This window comes from Anomaloglossus baeobatrachus, chromosome 12, assembly GCF_048569485.1.
Source record: "Anomaloglossus baeobatrachus isolate aAnoBae1 chromosome 12, aAnoBae1.hap1, whole genome shotgun sequence".
NCBI classification, from domain to species: domain Eukaryota; kingdom Metazoa; phylum Chordata; class Amphibia; order Anura; family Aromobatidae; genus Anomaloglossus; species Anomaloglossus baeobatrachus.
In genome coordinates, this window is record NC_134364.1 from 40,751,728 (window position 1) to 40,771,421 (window position 19,694).

The following is a 19,694-nucleotide window of genomic DNA, read 5'->3' on the forward strand; positions in this document are numbered from 1 at the left end:
TTGGAGGTACTCTGTGTCCCCGTGGGGACCGCGCACAGCAACACTCCAGCTTTGCTGGGTGTGCTAGTGCACCGTGGACCGCGGCGCTGACCGGGTTAATATGTGCCATTTCACACTCAGCGTTGCTGAGTGTGTTTATGTATAGGGACTGCCGCACTGACCGCCGCTGCCAACTGCGGCGCGGCTGGGACTTGTAGTGCGCCGGGGACTTCCACGCCGGCCGCGCTTTTACGGCGGCCGCGTTTATTACTAGAGTCCCCGGCTTTTTGCGGCCTAGTTTCCTTTCCTCCCGCCCACAGCCCTGACAGGCAGGGGAAGGGCGGGACGCTGCACAGAACGAGCAGCACTGAGGGCTGGAGCATGCTTTGCATACTCCACTCCCCTCACTGTGCACAGTGCAGGCACCAGTTCCCGCTCTTTCTGGGTCACGCCCACGGCTCTCCTCTCCTCAGGACGCATTCCTGTCAGCTCCTCGGACGCTGCAGAGGGGGACAAAATCTGGGAGACCCAGGCAGGGACTCTGGTGGCCTCACAACCGCTTTAAGCGGGTGGTAAGCAGCACCTGTGGTGCTAGCCCCATTGTGCAGTAGTGTAACATGTTTATTTTACACCGTATAGTGCACAGTTGATTTCTGGCTATATACCCTATTGTGTTGCTCAGGGAAGATAATAGCATGGCGCCCACGAAAGGCAGGGGTGCCAAAACACAGGCTTATTATGTTGCCTGCGCCGCATGTACGACCCCGCTACCGGCAGGTTCCACTAACCCTCATTGTAGGCACTGTTCGGCCCCTGTGGCACTTACTCAGCCAGAGCCTCTGCTAGGGGGGGCCCAGGGGGAGCCACCTGCTAACACTGTTCAGGTGACAGGGACGGAGTTTGCAAAACTCTCTGAGACTATGGCTAAGATACTGGAAGCCTTGCAGTCCAGACCGGTATCTCAGCACAGGGACTCTGTTGATTCTTTGTTCCCTGGCCCACCTCAGCTGGACCAACAATGTCCTCCCGGGGTATCTCATGGATCCCAAGCTGAGGGTTCTGACACGGACCCCAGCCTCAGACCGACTAAGCGAGCTCGCTTAGATTTTCCCTCAACATCATCATATTGTTCAGGGTCTCAGCGAGGAGAATCGCTGGTTGATGACGCGGAAGTAGCTGATCAGGATTCTGATCCTGAGGCCGCTCTCAATCTTGATACTCCGGACGGGGACGCCATAGTGAACGACCTTATTGCGTCCATCAATCGTATGTTGGATATTTCTCCCTCAGCTCCTCCGGCGGAGGAGTCTGCTTCCCAGCAGGAGAAATTCCGTTTCAGGTTTCCCAAGCGTACACCGAGTATGTTTCTGGACCACTCTGATTTCAGAGAGGCAGTCCAGAATCACCATGCTTGTCCAGATAAGCGTTTTTCTAAGCGCCTTAAGGATGCACGTTATCCCTTTCCCCCTGACGTGGTCAAGGGTTGGACTCAGTGTCCCAAAGTGGATCCTCCAATCTCCAGACTGGCAGCTAGATCCATACTTGCAGTGGAAGATGGGGCTTCACTCAAAGATGCCACTGACAGGCAGATGGGGCTCTGGTTGAAATCCATCTATGAAGCTATCGGCGCTTCTTTTGCCCCAGCATTCGCAGCCGTATGGGCGCTACAAGCTATCTCAGCAGGTCAAGCGCAAATTGACGCAGCCACACGCACGTCCGCGCCACAGGTGGCGTCCATAACCACTCAGACGTCGGCATTTGCGTCTTACGCTATTAATGCTATCCTGGACTCTGCGAGCCGTACGGCGGTTGCAGCCGCCAATTCGGTGGTACTCCGCAGGGCCTTGTGGCTACGGGAATGGAAGGCAGATTCTGTTTCCAAAAAGCGCTTAACCAGTTTGCCAATTTCTGGCGAACGATTGTTTGGCGAGCGTTTGGATGAAATCATCAAACAATCCAAGGGAAAGGATACATCCTTACCCCAGCCCAAACCGAACATACCCCAACAGAGGAAGGGGCAGTCGAGGTTTCGGTCCTTTCGGGGCGCGGGCAGGTCCCAATTCTCCTCGTCCAAAAGGCCTCAGAAAGATCAAAGGAACTCTGATGCATGGCGGTCTAAGTCACGTCCTAAACAGACCACCGGAGGTGCCGCTACCAAAGCGGCTTCCTCATGACTTTCGGCATCCTCACTCCGCATCCTCGGTCGGTGGCAGGCTCTCCCGCTTTTGCGACACCTGGCTGCCACGGGTAAAAGACCGTTGGGTGAGAGACATTCTGTCTCACGGTTACAAGATAGTTCACCTCTCGTCCCCCGACTCGATTCTTCAGGTCATCCCCGCCTCCCGAACGAGCCGAGGCTCTTCTGCAGGCGCTGGGCATTCTGAAGGCAGAAGGAGTGGTGGTCCCTGTTCCTCTTCAGCAACAGGGCCACGGTTTTTACTCCAACTTGTTTGTGGTCCCAAAGAAGGACGGGTCTTTCCGACCTGTCCTGGACCTGAAACTTCTCAACAAACACGTAAAGACCAGGCGGTTCCGGATGGAATCCCTCCGCTCAGTCATCGCCTCAATGTCCCAGGGAGATTTCCTTGCATCGATCGATATCAAAGATGCTTATCTCCACGTACCGATTGCTCCAGAGCACCAGCGCTTCTTGCGCTTCGCCATAGGGAACGAACACCTGCAGTTCGTGGCACTGCCGTTCGGCCTGGCAACAGCCCCACGGGTTTTCACCAAGGTTATGGCTACTGTAGTAGCGGTCCTCCACTCTCAGGGTCACTCGGTGATCCCGTACTTGGACGATCTGTTGATCAAGGCACCCTCTCTAGAGGCATGCCAACACAGCCTCGACGCTACCCTGGAGACTCTCCAGAGTTTCGGGTGGATCATCAATTTTCCAAAGTCAAATCTGACACCGGCCCAATCGCTGACATACCTTGGCATGGAGTTTCATACCCTCTCAGCGATAGTGAAGCTTCCGCTGATCAAGCAGCGGTCACTACAGACAGGGGTACAATCTCTCCTTCAAGGTCGGTCACACACCTTGAGGCGCCTCATGCACTTCCTGGGGAAGATGGTGGCAGCAATGGAGGCAGTTCCTTTCGCGCAGTTTCACCTGCGTCCTCTTCAATGGGACATCCTACGCAAATGGGACAGGAAGCCGACGTCCCTCGACAGGAACGTCTCCCTCTCGCAGGCGACCAAAGCTTCCCTTCGGTGGTGGCTTCTTCCCACTTCATTATCGAAAGGGAAATCCTTCCTACCCCCATCCTGGGAGGTGGTCACGACGGACGCGAGTCTGTCAGGGTGGGGAGCGGTTTTTCTCCACCACAGGGCTCAGGGTACGTGGACCCAGCAAGAGTCCTCGCTTCAGATCAATGTTCTGGAAATACGGGCAGTGTATCTTGCCCTGAAAGCGTTCCAGCAGTGGCTGGAAGGCAAGCAGATCAGAATTCAGTCAGACAATTCCACAGCGGTGGCATACATCAACCACCAAGGCGGCACACGCAGTCGGCAAGCCTTCCAGGAAGTCCGGCGGATTCTGCTGTGGGTTGAAGCCACGGCCTCCACCATCTCCGCAGTTCACATTCCAGGCGTGGAAAACTGGGAAGCAGATTATCTCAGTCGCCAGGGCATGGACGCAGGGGAATGGTCCCTTCACCCGGACGTGTTTCAGGAGATCTGTTGCCGCTGGGGGGTGCCGGACGTCGACCTCATGGCGTCCCGGCACAACAACAAGGTACCGGCGTTCATGGCACGGTCTCAAGATCCCAGAGCTCTGGCGGCAGACGCCTTAGTTCAGGATTGGTCGCAGTTTCAGCTCCCTTATGTGTTTCCTCCGCTGGCACTGTTGCCCAGAGTGTTACGCAAGATCAGGGCCGACTGCCGCCGCGTCATCCTCGTCGCTCCAGACTGGCCGAGGCGGTCGTGGTACCCGGATCTGTGGCATCTCACGGTCGGCCAACCGTGGGCACTACCAGACCGACCAGACTTGCTATCTCAAGGGCCGTTTTTCCATCTGAATTCTGCGGCCCTCAACCTGACTGTGTGGCCATTGAGTCCTGGATCCTAGCGTCCTCAGGGTTATCTCAAGACGTCATTGCCACTATGAGACAAGCTAGGAAACCAACGTCCGCCAAGATCTACCACAGGACGTGGAAAATTTTCCTGTCATGGTGCTCTGCTCAGGGTATTTCTCCCTGGCCTTTTGCCTTGCCCACTTTTCTGTCCTTCCTTCAATCTGGACTGGAAAAGGGTTTGTCGCTCGGCTCCCTTAAGGGACAAGTCTCAGCGCTCTCTGTGTTTTTCCAGAAGCGCCTAGCCAGACTTCCACAGGTACGCACGTTCCTGCAGGGGGTTTGTCACATCGTCCCTCCTTACAAGCGGCCGTTAGAACCCTGGGATCTGAACAGGGTGCTGATGGTTCTTCAGAAACCACCATTCGAGCCAATGAGGGATATTTCTCTCTCACGCCTTTCGCAGAAAGTGGTTTTTCTAGTAGCAGTCACTTCACTTCGCAGAGTGTCTGAGCTAGCTGCACTGTCATGCAAAGCTCCCTTCCTGGTGTTTCACCAGGACAAGGTGGTTCTGCGTCCGGTTCCGGAATTTCTCCCTAAGGTGGTATCCCCCTTTCATCTCAATCAGGATATCTCCTTACCTTCTTTTTATCCTCATCCAGTTCACCAATGTGAAAAGGATTTGCACTTGTTAGATCTGGTGAGAGCACTCAGACTCTACATTTCTCGTACGGCGCCCCTGCGCCGCTCGGATGCACTCTTTGTCCTTGTCGCTGGCCAGCGTAAAGGGTCACAGGCTTCCAAATCAACCCTGGCTCGGTGGATCAAGGAGCCAATTATCGAAGCTTACCGTTCGGCTGGGCTTCCGGTTCCCTCAGGGCTGAAGGCCCATTCTACCAGAGCCGTGGGCGCATCCTGGGCTTTGAGGCACCAGGCTACGGCTCAGCAGGTGTGTCAGGCGGCTACCTGGTCGAGCCTGCACACTTTCACGAAGCACTATCAGGTGCATACCTATGCTTCGGCGGATGCCAGCCTAGGTAGACAAGTCCTTCAGGCGGCGGTTGCCCACCTGTAGGAAGAGGCCGTTTTACGGCTCTCTTACGAGGTATTATTTTACCCACCCAGGGACTGCTTTTGGACGTCCCAATTGTCTGGGTCTCCCAATAGAGCGACAAAGAAGAAGGGAATTTTGTTTACTTACCGTAAATTCCTTTTCTTCTAGCTCTAATTGGGAGACCCAGCACCCGCCCCTGTTTTTTTGTGTACACATGTTGTTCATGTTGAATGGTTTCAGTTCTCCGATATTCCTTCGGATTGAAGTTACTTTAATCCAGTTTATAATTCTTTTTCCTCCTTCTTGCTTTTGCACCAAAACTGAGGAGCCCGTGGGAGCACGGGGGGTGTATAGACAGAAGGGGAGGGGCTTAACACTTTTGAGTGTAATACTTTGTGCGGTCTCCGGAGGCATAGCCTATACACCCAATTGTCTGGGTCTCCCAATTAGAGCTAGAAGAAAAGGAATTTACGGTAAGTAAACAAAATTCCCTTCTTTCTAAACAAACAAAAAAAGCTATTTCTCTGACGCCTCATTGGGGGACACAGGACCATGGGTGTTATGCTGCTTATCCATCCATAGGAGGACATTAAGTAGATGCAAAGATGTTGGCTCCTCCTCTGCAGTATACACCTCCCTGGCCCAGCCAGGCTACTCCAGTTTTAGCTTAGTGTCTATAGGAGGCACATCTCTGCAGACTACTGCAGCAAGAATTTTTTGTTTTTAGAGGGTGACGGTTTCCTTCGGGGACCGATTTTTAAAAAAAAAACATCAACAGGCGGGAACGCAGAGTGTCGCCTCCCCGTACCCCCTCCTGCGATGCTGGATCCTGGGTTGCTACTCACTGGACGACGGGTCTCATGGCACCGATTTTCCAGAGCCGATGACAAACTTCCTCAGTCCCTCTGGCAGGTTCTGAGTTGATACACGCTCTGCACCAGCGTGACCAGGCAGCAAGCATCAGACTGCCGTCTCCACAGGAGCTGAGGTGAGATCCTCCCTGACTGGATTCACAAGGGCTTGTTACTTGCTGGATGACGGGTCTCATGGCACCGATTTTCCAGAGCAGATGAAAAACTTCCTCAGTCCCTCTGGCAGGCTCTGAGTTGATACACGCTCTGCGTTGATACACGCTCTGCATCGGTGTGACCGGGCACAGTAGGCGTCAGAATCTCCACACCGGATCTGAGATCCTTCCTGACCGGAATCCTCCCTGCCAGGAATTAGATCTGAGGTGAGATCCTCCCTGACAGGAATTGGAGATGAGGTGAGATTCTCCCTGACTGGGTTCACATGGGCTGAGTGCAGACTCCTGCATAGCATTCTTCCGGTGGCGGGGGGAGGGGGAGAGCTCCCAGGACTCAGTGCGCCCGCAGCTGCGGTACACTTTTATAGAGTTTTTTTCTGTCCACCATTGTTGTGCAGGGCTGGAGGGGGGAAGGGGAGTCCCTTCCCACCATTTCATTATATTTTCTCATGTCGGCATTCTTGTGGAGCTAAGCCTTGCCCCCTCCGACACGCGATAAGCCACGCCCCCTCACAAAAGTGCGTGTAGCTCTCCTCACACAGGAGCTCTGCAGAGCATCACTCCCTCTCCCGATCAGAGCCTGTGGGCATCTCTCAGAGCTGGCTTCCTCCTTCCCACAGGAACTGGGTCACAGGAGGGGGGAGGGGCCATCAGCGTTCTGGGTGGGGTATATGCTCACTTGTTTTCTCACATTAGCTCTGCAGAGCATTGCTTCCTTGTTACAATCATTTTGTGGCTCATCAGCCTTGAGCTGCAGTCACATGTTTTATCCCCCGCACAACTACAGCAACAGCTATAAGACTTCTAATGTACAGCTATTATTCAGCCTGTACTACCTGCCACGCTGAGCTACCAGGGGTTGATAGCACCTCTTCCTTCTGTGAGTCCGGTGCCCCTGTAGCTCCACCTCAAACCCAACCCCCGCCACCATTGCAGCGACCGCTGCCAGCCCAGAGCTTACGGCTCCCAGTCCCCCGGAATAGGCACAGTTCCCGGAACCTGGTGCTAGCTATGCAACATCGTCCTCTCACCCCTCGGGGCCCCTGGATAGAACGCTGCCTGATGACACCTCTATAGAGGTTTCTTCTGATAAGAATCAGCCCTCTGCTTCACCGGTTGCAGATCAGAAAAAGGGCATGACCCCCATGGTTCTCCCTTGGGGGTACATAGATGGGGTTCTCCCACATGTTTTGCGGTCTCTGAGGAGCCGGAGGAAGGGGAATGATGTTTGTACCAGTATGATTCCTTGGTTTCAACCTCCCCGAGCGATCAAGCTGCGATGGACTCCCTTATTGCAGCAATCAACCAAACTCTGCATGTGGAAGATCTCCCATCCACTACTACTGACCATGTCTCCTTTAACACTAGAACTACTGGACTCGTGACACCTATATAGAAATACATGGTGCAAAGTAGCCAAAATGACTACCTCAGTAGTTCTAGTGTTAAAAGGGTGAAGAAACCTAAAAAAAAAAAAAAAAAAAAAAAAAATTTTTGCCGGCGCTTCGGTATCCATAAACCATGAAAGATACCCCCTTTGGCTTAGCTGTCTCTAAGGGCTGGGCCGCCCTCGGTGGACTCCCTACCTTGGCCTCCCGCCTGCCTGAAAGACCCTCCTGTCTTTTACTTGATGGATCCTCCTTGAAGGACCCAACAGACAGACAAGTGGAGCAGCTCAATCTCTCTGCCTTGAGGCCGCGGGTCCCTCTCTTCTTCCGTGTGGGTCGCACAGGCACCAGGAATACCGGTTTTCTTTATCGTTCCTATGGGAGACCCAGACATTGGGTGTATAGCTTCTGCCTCCAGAGGACACACAAAGTACTACACTAAAAAGTGTAGCTCCTCCCTCTGAGCCTATACACCCCCTGGAGAACCAGATCTAGCCAGTTCATTGCTTTGTGTTCAGGAGGCATACATCCACACATGCATTCTCATCTGATTTTTCATTTTTGGAAAGATTTTGAAGAAAAGCGGGTCCAAGTCTGGACCCCCGGCATGTCCCTTCTCACCCCACTGTGTCGGCGGTGCTGTTAAGGTTGATTCCAAGGCTGGAGCCTTACATGCCGCGCTCCTTCACCGTCCCTCGGGCTCTGGCTTGAAGTGGGAGCCAGCACGGTTCTCCATGCTTTGCAGGAGACCGGTCTCCATCCGCAGCCCTTTAGGATCCTGCTGGATGGAGCACTCATCCCCAGGGACATGGCCCTGCGTCTCAGCAAGCTAAGTACCTGAGACGTTTATATTCTGGGGGTCCCTGTACTTTATTATGTGGGGAGAGTGTGCTGAGTGAGTTTTCTGACATTTCCGGCCGGTTCTCTGGCTGTCGCCTGAGAACCGCGCCGAGGGTGCCTGCGCGCCGGCCGCACCGCTCAAATTTAGGCCCCGGCTTCGCCGGAGGCCTACTTTCGGTTTCACTGCCCTCGCATGTCATTCATGCAGAGGGACAGTGTGACTCCGCCCAGCGGCCGTTCTGCACAGGGGAGGGACACTGCTCACTGAGTACATGTCTCCTCCCCTGTAAGTCTCTTTGGCCCTCCAGATCCCGCTCTCAGAGTAGGTCCCACCCCCTCTCTTCGCTCCGGCGCCATTTTTTCAGCGTTTTCTCTGCGATCAGCACTGGCTGCAGCATCCCTGCTGAGGTGCTTGGGGGTCCGGGCTTCGGGATCTGGAGGGCACACAACACCGCTCCAGTGGTCTGGTAAGCCACAACCTCTGGTTGTGGGCCTCTGTATATACTCTCTGGGGGTCACTTTGGCAGAGCCCCCACTTCAGCAGCATGTCTCACACGAGGAGCAAGGCTCCAAAGCTATATTCAGTATGCACTGCATGTAAGCTCGTGCTGCCTGAACCGAGCACATATCCACATTGTGATGCCTGCTCTAACCTGACAATGCCTCAGCCTGGAATCGCACCCACAGTGGTCTCTCCGGCTGCTCCGGCGCCTGTGGCTGAACCCCCGGCTTGGGTAGAATCCTTCTCTAGGTCAATCTCCCAGTCTTTTGCCGACTCCATGGGACAGCTGTCCCGGACTTTGCTGAACATGCATCAGCCCCCTTCACAGGGTGCCTCTGCTGCTAGGGCTCTCTCAGCGGAGCTCACAGAGGATTCATCATCTGGTCCCAGACCCCGTCCTCCTAAAAGGAGACGCAGTGCTCCCTCTCCTTCCTCGTCCCGTGGCTCTGTTTCAGAAGCTGACTCGCCGGACGAGGAAGATGCCTTTACTGGGGGCTCGGAGGCTACCTCCATGTGCCCCATTGATCTGTCCGAAAGTGACTCAGATGTTAGTGATTTGATTGCGTCCATTAATTCTGTACTGGACCTCAATCCGCCAGTATCAGAGGAGCAACCCTCTCTGGCAGAAAAGCACCAGTTTACCTTGCCTAAGAGGACAAGGAGTGTGTTCTTTAACCACTCCAGTTTTCATGGCACTGTGACCAAGCCTAGGGCCTGTCCACCCTAGGACACCTGAGGTGGTCAAGGAGTGGGCTCATTCACCAAAGGTAGACCCCCCGGTGTCTAGACTCTCAGCCCGGACCGTTGTATCAGTGGCTGATGGCACCTCTCTTAAGGATTCCACTGACCGCCAGGTTGACCTTCTGGCCAAATCTGTATATGAGGCGGCAGGGGCCTCGTTCGCCCCATCTTTTGCAGCAGTTTGGGCTCTCAAAGCCATCTCTGCTTCTCTAGAGGAGATGCATTCCCTCACCAGGGAATCTATGCCCGAAATGGTTGCCTTAACTTCCCAAGCTTCAGCTTTTTCATCCTATGCCATGTCTGCCATGCTGGAGGCTTCTCACCGCACTGCGGTGGCTTCGGCTAATTCCATCGCTATCCGCAGGATCTTGTGGCTTCGAGAGTGGAAGGCAGATGCTTCTTCAAAGAAGTACCTTGCTGGGCTCCCTTTTGCTGGGTCCAGGCTATTCGGTGAACAACTGGATGAAATTAAGGAAGCTACAGGCGGGAAGAGTACTTCCATGCCACAAACCAAAACCAGGAAACCTGTCCAGGGTAGGAACCAGTCGAGGTTTCGTTCCTCCAACTGGTCGTCCTCTAAGCCCTCGGCCTCGTCCACTAACTCAGCCAAGGACCAGAAATCCAACTGGCGCCCAAAAGCGCGTCCACAGAAGACCGCAGGAGCTGCTGCCACTAAGGCAGCCTCCTCTTGACTATCTGTCCGCGCCAGCAACGTCCTTAGTCGGTGGCAGGCTCTCCCACTTTGGCGACGTGTGGTTTCAACACGTCTCCGATCAGTGGGTGCGGGATATCATCTCCCACGGCTACAGGATAGAATTCTCTTCCAGCCCGCCAAACAGATTTTTTCTGTCAACTCCCCCCTGCTCCAAGGCCGCCGCCTTCTCTCAGGCCGTGGCATCCTTGCAGGCCAACGGAGTAATTGTACCGGTTCCCGCCCGGGAACGATTCAGAGGTTTCTACTCAAATCTCTTCCTAGTCCCCAAAAAGTTCATTCCGGCCCATCCTGGATCTCAAGCTTCTCAACAAGCATGTTCAGGTGCGGCATTTTCGCATGGAGTCTCTGCGATCAGTCATTGCCTCAATGACCCAAGGGGATTTCCTGGCATCCATCGACATCAGAGATGCCTATCTGCATGTGCCAATTGCAGTTTCACACCAGCGTTGGCTACGTTTTGCAATCGGAGAGGAACATTTCCAATTCGTGGCTCTCCCCTTCGGGTTAGCCACGGCCCCTCGGGTATTCACCAAGGTCATGGCAGCAGTGGTTGCGGTTCTGCACCTCCAGGGGTTGGCAGTGATTCCTTACCTGGACGACCTTCTAGTCAAGGCTTCATCCAGCGCAGACTGTCAGCGGAGTGTCTCGCTCACTCTCGCCACTCTAGCCCAATTCGGGTGGCTTGTCAATCTGCCAAATCCACTCTGACTCCGACCCAGAGGCTCACGTACCTAGGGATGCAGTTCGAGACTCTGCCGGCACTTGTGAAGCTGCCCTTAGTCAAACAGCAGTCCCTCCAACTGGCGGTGCGCTCTCTGCTGAGGCCCCGCCGTCATTCCATCAGGCACCTAATGCAGGTGCTGGGTCAGATGGTGGCGTCAATGGAGGCTGTTACCTTTGCCCAGTTCCATCTGCGTCCTCTGCAGCTGGACATTCTCCGCTGTTGGGACAAGCGGACTTCCTCCTTGCACAGGCTAGTGGCTCTGTCGCCACAGACCAGGAGCTCTCTTCAGTGGTGGCTTCGGCCCCTCTCTCTGTCTCAGGGGCGCTCCTTCCTGGCCCCGTCCTGGGTGAACCTCACCACGGATGCCAGTCTATCCGGCTGGGGAGCGGTATGTCTCCACCACCGATCGCAGGGCACTTGGACTCCGTCCGAGTCAGCCCTCTCGATCAATGTGCTGGAAACCAGAGCTGTGCTTTTAGCTCTCCTAGCCTTTCACCACCTGTTGGCGGGCAAGCACATCCGAGTCCAGTCAGACAACACGACAGCGGTTGCCTACATCAATTACCAAGGCGGGACACGCAGCCGCCTGGCAATGTTGGAGGTTCAACGCATCCTTCAATGGACGGAGGACTCAAAGTCCACCATATCCGCAGTCCACATCCCAGGCGTGGAAAACGGAAGCAGAGTATCTCAGCCGTCAAACCGTGGACAGTGGCGAGTGGTCCCTGCATCCGGCAGTGTTTCAGTCAATCTGCCGCAAGTGGGGCACTCCGGACGTGGACCTAATGGCATCCCGTCACAACAACAAGGTTCCGGTTTACGTGGCTCGCTCCCACGATCCTCAGGCCTTTGCAGCGGACGCTCTGGTTCAAGACTGGTCCCAGTTTCGTCTATCCTACGTGTTTCCCCCTCTAGCTCTCTTGCCCAGAGTTCTGCGCAAGATCAGAATGGAGGGCCGTCGGGTCATCCTCATTGCTCCGGACTGGCCCAGGCGAGCTTGGTACCCAGACCTGCTCCATCTGTCCGTAGAGGTGCCGTGGCATCTTCGGACCGTCCAGACCTTCTGTCACAAGGTCCGTTTTTCCGCCAGAATTCTGCGGCTCTCAGATTGACGGCGTGGCTCTTGAGTCCTGGATCTTGACGGCTTCTGGTATTCCTCCTGAAGTCATTTCCACTATGACTCGGGCCCGGAAGTCTTCCTCGGCCAAAATCTATCACAGGACTTGGAGAATTTTCCTGTCCTGGTGTCGCTCTTCCGGCCATGCTCCTTGGCCTTTTTCCTTGCCGACCCTTCTGTCCTTTCTACAGTCCGGTCTGCAGCTAGGACTATCCCTCAATTCCCTCAAGGGACAAGTCTCGGCTCTGTCAGTACTGTTCCTGCGGCGTATCGCCCGGCTGGCTCAAGTGCGCACCTTCATGCAGGGCGCGTCTCACATCATTCCGCCTTACCGGCGGCCGTTGGATCCCTGGGACCTCAATTTGGTCCTCACGGCCTTGCAGAAACCCCCCTTTGAGCCTCTTAGGGAGGTTTCTTTGTTTCGTCTTTCACAGAAAGTGGTCTTTCTAGTGGCCATAACTTCCCTCAGGAGAGTCTCTGATTTGGCTGCGCTCTCTTCGGAGTCACCTTTTTTGGTTTTTCATCAAGACAAGGTGATTCTCCGTCCGACTCCGGACTTTCTCCCTAAGGTGGTGTCTCCTTTCCACCTTAACCAGGACATTTCCCTGCTTTCCTTTTGTCCGGCTCCTGTTCATCGCTTTGAAAAAGCGTTGCATACTCTGGATCTGGTGCGGGCGCTCCGGATCTATGTGTCTCGCACCGCTGCTCTTAGGCGGTGCACCTCTCTTTTTGTGCTAACCACAGGTCGGCGTAAGGGCCTCTCTGCTTCTAAGCCGACCTTAGCTCGTTGGATTAGGTCGACCATTTCCGATGCCTACCAGTGTTCTCAGGTGCCTCCCCCGCCGGGGATCAAGGCACACTCGACCAGAGCTGTCGGTGCCTCTTGGGCTTTCAGGCACCAGGCTACGGCTCAGCAAGTCTGTCAGACTGCCACTTGGACTAGCCTGCATACCTTTTCAAAGCACTACCAAGTGCATGCTCATGCTTCGGCAGATGCGAGCTTGGGCAGACGCATCCTTCAGGCGGCTGTCGCCCATTTGTGAAGTTAGGCTCTGCCTACTTCTTAGTTTTTCTGTTTATTCCCACCCATGGACTGCTTTGAGACGTCCCAATGTCTGGGTCTCCCATAGGAACGATAAAGAAAAAGAGAATTTTGTTTACCATAAATTCTTTTTCTTATAGTTCCGTATTGGGAGACCCAGCACCCTCCCTGTTGCCTGTTGGCAGTTTCTTGTTCCGCGTGTTATCACCGGCTGTTGTCGTGGACAGAGTCTCCGGTTGTTCCGGTTCTTGCTCTGTCTTTACTTGTGGGTGGCTATTCTCCTTCAGCTTTTGCACTAAACTGGCTAGATCTGGTTCTCCAGGGGGTGTATAGGCTCAGAGGGAGGAGCTACACTTTTTAGTGTAGTACTTTGTGTGTCCTCCGGAGGCAGAAGCTATACACCCAATGTCTGGGTCTCCCAGTACGGAACTATAAGAAAAAGAATTTACGGTAAGTAAACAAAATTCTCTTTTTCCTCACAGACGTAACAGTTCACATTGCCGCGGCGGCGGAGTACCTCATGCAGGCCTCCCTCGACGCTGCTATCTGCGCAGTTTTTGCCTCCTCGAATACCATAGCCATCCGTAAGGCTCTCTGGTTCCGATAATGGAAAGCGGACTCTGTCCCTAAGAAGCCTCTCACAGTACTCCTTTCCAGACTGATGGTTTGGCGATCGTCTGGACAGGCTCTTTTTTTTTTTTTTCTGACACCACAGGAGGAAAAGAGTACCTCCCTCCCCCAACTCTAGCCCAGGACATTATTTACTAGACACGCAGGGCCTGACCTTCTCAGCCCTCCCCAGGTCCACCTCGTCCTCGCAGTCTATTCAAAGACCGAGGAGTCCTCCATCTGGGCTGCCGCCTCAGACCACAAATGGGTGTGATACCTTGTGTCTTCCGGTTACCACATTGAATTCCGGACCCGATCCCCGGGTCGGTCTTTTCTCTCAAACCCCCAAAGGCTCCAAAACACCGCAAGGCCTTCTCCTCAGCAATCCACTCCCTACAAATGGCGGGGGTGATAGTACCTGTTCTGGATGGCGAGAGGTTCAAGGCCTTCTATTCCAACCTCTTTGTGGTCCCTAACAAAAGGACGGGTCCGTTCGACTCATCCTGGACCTCTAACACCTGAGCAAACATGTGCACGTAAGGAGATTCAGAATGGCGTTCCTAGGGTCCATTATTACCTCTATGGTCGAAGGAGAATTCCTTGCCTCCATAGCTATCAGGGACGCGTACCTGCACATACCCATCGCCCCAGCTCACCAAAAGTTCCTCCGCTTCGCGGTTCAGGACTTCTTTTTTCATTTGTAGCCCTACCCTGGGCCCTGCCACAGCACCAAGGGTCTTCACCAAGGTCATGGCGGCTGCCATGAGTGCCCTTAACGCCAGTAGAGTGGCTGTTCTGCCTTACTTGGATGACATCATCAAGGGCTCAACCAGCATGCAGATCTCTGTGGGCACCCTATCCCGCTTAGGGTGGCTTCTGACTCCAGTCAAATCATCCCCGCTCCCGTCAAAATCAGTCACCTCCCTGGACATGTTCCTGGACACCCTTCAGGGCTTTATATTTCTCCTTCAAAACAAGGCAACCGCTCTACAACAAGCGGTACACTGCCTTCTACTTACTCCTCTCGCTCCTTACGATTCAGTATGAGAGTGCTAGGTAGGATAGCGGCGACTATTGAGGCAGTGTCGCTCGCTTAGCCACACCACCACCCACTGCAGCTCGCGCTTCTAGCTGCCTGGGACAAGAGCCCCTTTTCCCTGGACGAACTCTTCAACTGACACTTTCAGTCAGGTATGCACTTTTGCTGGTGGTTTCGGTCCTCTTCCATATTGAGAGGGAGATTTTCTCTCCCAAGTGGACTGGATAGTCGTGACCACAGACGCCAGCCTCTTAGGCTGGAGAGCAGCTTACTGGCTCCACACTGCTTGGGGACGTTGGACGCTCCAGGAGTCTTCCCTTCCCAGAAATCATCCTGAAAATCAGCGCGATCTTTCTCATGCTCAGGTTGTTCCCTCATCTGCTAGCAGGTCATCTGATTCGGGTCCAATTGGACAATGCAACAGCTGTGGCCTATGTCAATCGGCAGGGAGGTACCAGCAGCGACACAGCTTACCTCGAGGTCCTCAGGATGCTCACCTGGGCCGAATCGACGGGGTCTGTGGTTTCAGCGGTACACATACCGGGAGTAGAGAACTGGGCAGCGGACCTTCTAAGTCACCAAGGCTTGGCCGCCGGAGAGTGGTTTCTCCACCCAGAAGTGTTCCCACACATCTGCACTCGCTGGGGTACGCCAGATGTGGGTCTGATGGCCTCAAGGTTGAACGCAAAGGTACCGCGTTCTTAGCCGGGTCACGTGATCCACAGTCCATCAGCGTGGATGCTCTAGTCTCCTCCTGAAGTCGCTTCCGTCTACCTTACATGTTTTTCGCCTCTGCCCCTGCTGCCGTGAGTAATTAGGAAGATCAAGGCAGAAGGAGTCCCGGTGATGCTAATAGCACCGGCCTGGCCCTGGTGCGCCCGGTACGCCGAATTAGTACAATTGCTAATGGCGCCTCTTAAGCATCCCAGACCTTCTGACCCAAGGGCCCATTTCCCATCAGAACTCCAGAGCCCTGAAGCTGACGGCCTGGCCATTGAGACCTGGACTTTAACAAGAGCGAGATTCTCTCCCACGGTCATCTCCACCATGATCAGTGCTCGAAAGCCGGCCTTCATCCCGTATTTACCACCGTACGCGGAAAACTTTCCTTTCCCGATGCAGAGAATCTAATCTCCAACCTATGCCTCTGACGATCCCCAGAATTCTTGATTTTTTGCAGTCAGGTTGTAAAAGGGGTTGACCCTCAGCTCCCTTTAAGGGGCAGGTATCATCTCTCTCAATATTCTATCAATGCCGTCTAGCTTGCAATCCGCAAGTCAAAACCTTCCTCCAGAGTGTTTCCCATCTAGTCCCACCGTACAAATGGTCGCTGGATCCGTGGCACCTCAATCTCATTCTGGACGGTCTCCAGAGGTCCCCCTGTGAACCTCTTAAGGAATCTTCTCTTGCTCTTCTCTCCTGGAAGGTAACATTCCCAGTGGCGATTTACGTCCATCAGACAAGTTTCAGAACAGGCAGCACTCTCTTGCCGTGAACCTTTTCTGATCGTTCATCAGGACAAGGTGGTTCTAACCCCCCCCTTTTCCGGATATTCTACCGAAGGTTACTTCCCCGTTTCATTTGAACGAGGACATAGTTCTGCATACCTTTGGTCCACACCCAGTCCATAGGGTGGAAAGGTCTCTACATTCGCTAGACCTTGTGAGGGCTCTCAGATATTACGTTTTCAGGACAGCCCCTTTAGGAACATGGACTCCTTGTTCGTCATTCCAGAAAGACCTTAAAAAGGACAGGCAGCTTTATAGGCAACGCTGGATTCGCTCTGCGATCCAGGAAGTCTACTGTTTGCAACTCAAGCCCATTCCTAGTGGGCTGCGGACTCATTCCACGTGAGCAGTTGGCGCCTCTTGGGCCATTAGGCATCAGGCTTCAGTGGAACAGGGGTGTAAGGCTGCGACCTTGGCTAGCCTGCTTACTGTTTCAAAGCATTACTGAGTCCATACCCAGGCTTTGGCTGAGGCGAACCTAGGTAGGAAAATTCTGCAAATGACAGTGGAGCACCTATCTCAGTAGGCGCTCCTGGCTCTCTGGGACTGGTTTCTAGTCCTTGGGTTGCGTTGTTTGTTTACCCACCCAGTGAAATACGGATTTTTGTGTACTCACCGTAAAATCGTTTTCTCTTAGCCATCATTGGGGGACACGGCACCCTCCCTGTTGGGCCTTAGTTTTTTTTTTCTCTCAGTACCTTTTTGTTATGAGTATTCACTCACATTTTTTGTTACTTTTGTTCTCCTACTGCTTGTGTACTAACACTGAAGTAGCCTGGCTGGGCCATGGGGTGTATACTGCAGGGGATGAGCTAACATCTTTGCATCTATTTAGTGTCCTCCTATGAATAAGCAGCATAACACCCATGGTCCTGTGTCCCCCAATGATGGCTAAGAGAAAACGATTTTACGGTGAGTTCACAAAAATCCGTTTTTTTCTGTTCCTCTTGTCCCTTCTGAAAATGTAGGTGTTTAACTCCTCAACAACCGCAATTACATTTTAAAACTGCGTACATTAAGGATACCAACCTTTTAAAACGTCAGTAAGGAATAAGTATATTGCGCCCCCTCCTCCCCCAAGTCGGAAAATCTCTGGGGTTTCACCCTGGAGAACACGAGCTGGGCCCTTTTTATATTTCCTGGTCACATGAGTTATTTATTCTAGTGCCATTTATTCCATGGCACTTTACTTTTGAAAAGAAATGCAAAAAAACCCCAATAATCATGAACAATACAAGGCACAGACAGGTACAGGAGGAGAGAAGACCCTGCCCACGAGGGCTCACAGTCTACAGGAGATCAGTGAGGACACAGTCAGTGAGGGTAAAGCTGGTCATGCAGCGGTATAGAGGACTGAAAGTTACTGCAGATTGTAGGCTTATCGGAAGAGGTAGGTCTTCAGGTTGCTTTTGAAGCTTTCTACTGTAGACAAGAGTCTGATCTGTTGGGGTAGAGACTTCAAGTATGGGGGATGCACGGGTGAAATCTTATATGCGATTGTCAGAAGAGGAGGTAAGATGGGAATTGAGAAGGAAATGGAGGTTGCATGCAGGTAGGTACATGGTCACGGATGTATAGAGGAGACAGGTTGCGGATGACTTTGTATGTCATTGTTAGGGTTTTGAACGGGAGTCTTTGGGCAGTGGGAAGCCAGTGAAGGGATTGGCAGAGAGGAGAGGGTGGGGAATATCAGGGGGACAGGTGAATTAGTCAGGCAGCAGAGTTTAGGATAGATTGGAGTGGTGTAAGAGTATTGGAAGGGAGGCCACAGAGCAGGAGGTTGCAGTAGTCATGGTGGGAGATCATGAGAGCATGATGTGTGTATCTGGGAAATATTTTGAGTTTGTCGGTGGAAGGTGGAAACTGCATGGATATGTGGCTTGAAGTAAAGAGCGGAGGAAAGGGTTACCCCGAGGCAGCAAACTGGGGAGAGTGAGCAGCCTTTGACTATGATGGATGAGACACTCTGTAGTAGGAGGAAATGATCCATTATGTCGAATGCAGAGGACAAGTCCAGGAGGACAGAGTAGTGTCACTTGCCTTTGGCGGTTAGTAGGTCATTGGTGACTTTGGTTAAGGCAGTTTCAATTGAATGTGCTTGGAAGCCAGAATGTAACCCGGTCCAACAGGGAGCATGAGGAGAGGTGGAAGGACAGTTAAGATGGACATGCTGTTCCAGTAGTTTTGAGGCCTAGGGGAGAAGTGATATGGGGAGATAGCTAGACGCAGAGGATGGGTCAAGGGAAGGCTTTTTGAGGTTGGGTGTGACCAAGCCTTGTTTAAAGCATGAAAGGAAGACACCAGTTGTTGAAGTTGTTGATAGGTTGAAGATATGGGTTAGGGTTGGGATGAAGACTGGTTGAGATGAGATGGGATTAGGTCAAGTACACAGGTGATGAGATTTGATCTGGTCAGCAGAGAGGTTAGGTTAACCTCTGTCATGGTGGATTAGCTAGTTTTGGAGGAAAAGAGCTGAGGGTTTGTGGGGACTGTAGGGCAAAGCTTTCTCTGGATATTATTAATCTTTTGCTTACAGTATGGGACAAAGTGTTCAGCTGAGAGGAGAGAATTGAAGGTGTTTAATAGATGTTTAGGGTTGTGAGATAGGGAGGATATGAGAGATAAGAAGTTTCGTTTTGTTTTTTTGTGCAGAAGTGAGTTTAGACTTGAAGGTGGTGAGGGACTGTTTGTATGCAATGATGTGCTCGGTAGGATAAGATCCCTTCCATCTCTGCTCTGCAACCCTAGAAGCCAGTCTCAGATTTTTAGTTGATGTAGTAGGGTTGCCTGTTGTGAGTTTTGGTATATGTGAGAGGGGGACACTGATTCAACAGCTGCAGCTATATTGGTATTATATAAAGTGGCATCTGCATCGTGTAGAGAACATATGTCTACAAGAGGAGGAAGGAACTCAAAAAGTGAGTGTAAATCAAGGTGTTTGAGAGTTCTTCGAGGTTGTGCAAGTTTGTGGAGTGGAGATTGTGCACTGGAAAGGAGAAAGAAAAGAAAGTGTGTAGGTTGTGCTCAGATAGGCGAAGAGGTGTTAGAGAGGTTTGATAGTGAACAGATTGGTGAAGATGAGGTCCAATAGATGGCTGTGGAGAACCATTGATCAAGGCCGAAGGATGGAGTGTGAGAGACAGTTGAGTGATAAGTGTCAATTCGGATATTGAAGTCACGTATGATAATAGGATGTCAGCAGAAAGGAAATGAAGTAGCCAGATGGTGAAGCTGTCAAAAATGGTACTGGCTGGCCCTGCGGGGCAGTAAATGACAGCCAGTGTGAGGGGGAGTAGACACAGACAGAGTGTACCTCAAATGAAGAGAGAGTGACAGAGGGTGGCAGCAGAATTGGGGTAAAGGATCACTGTTATTCAGCAAATAATGGTGATTACA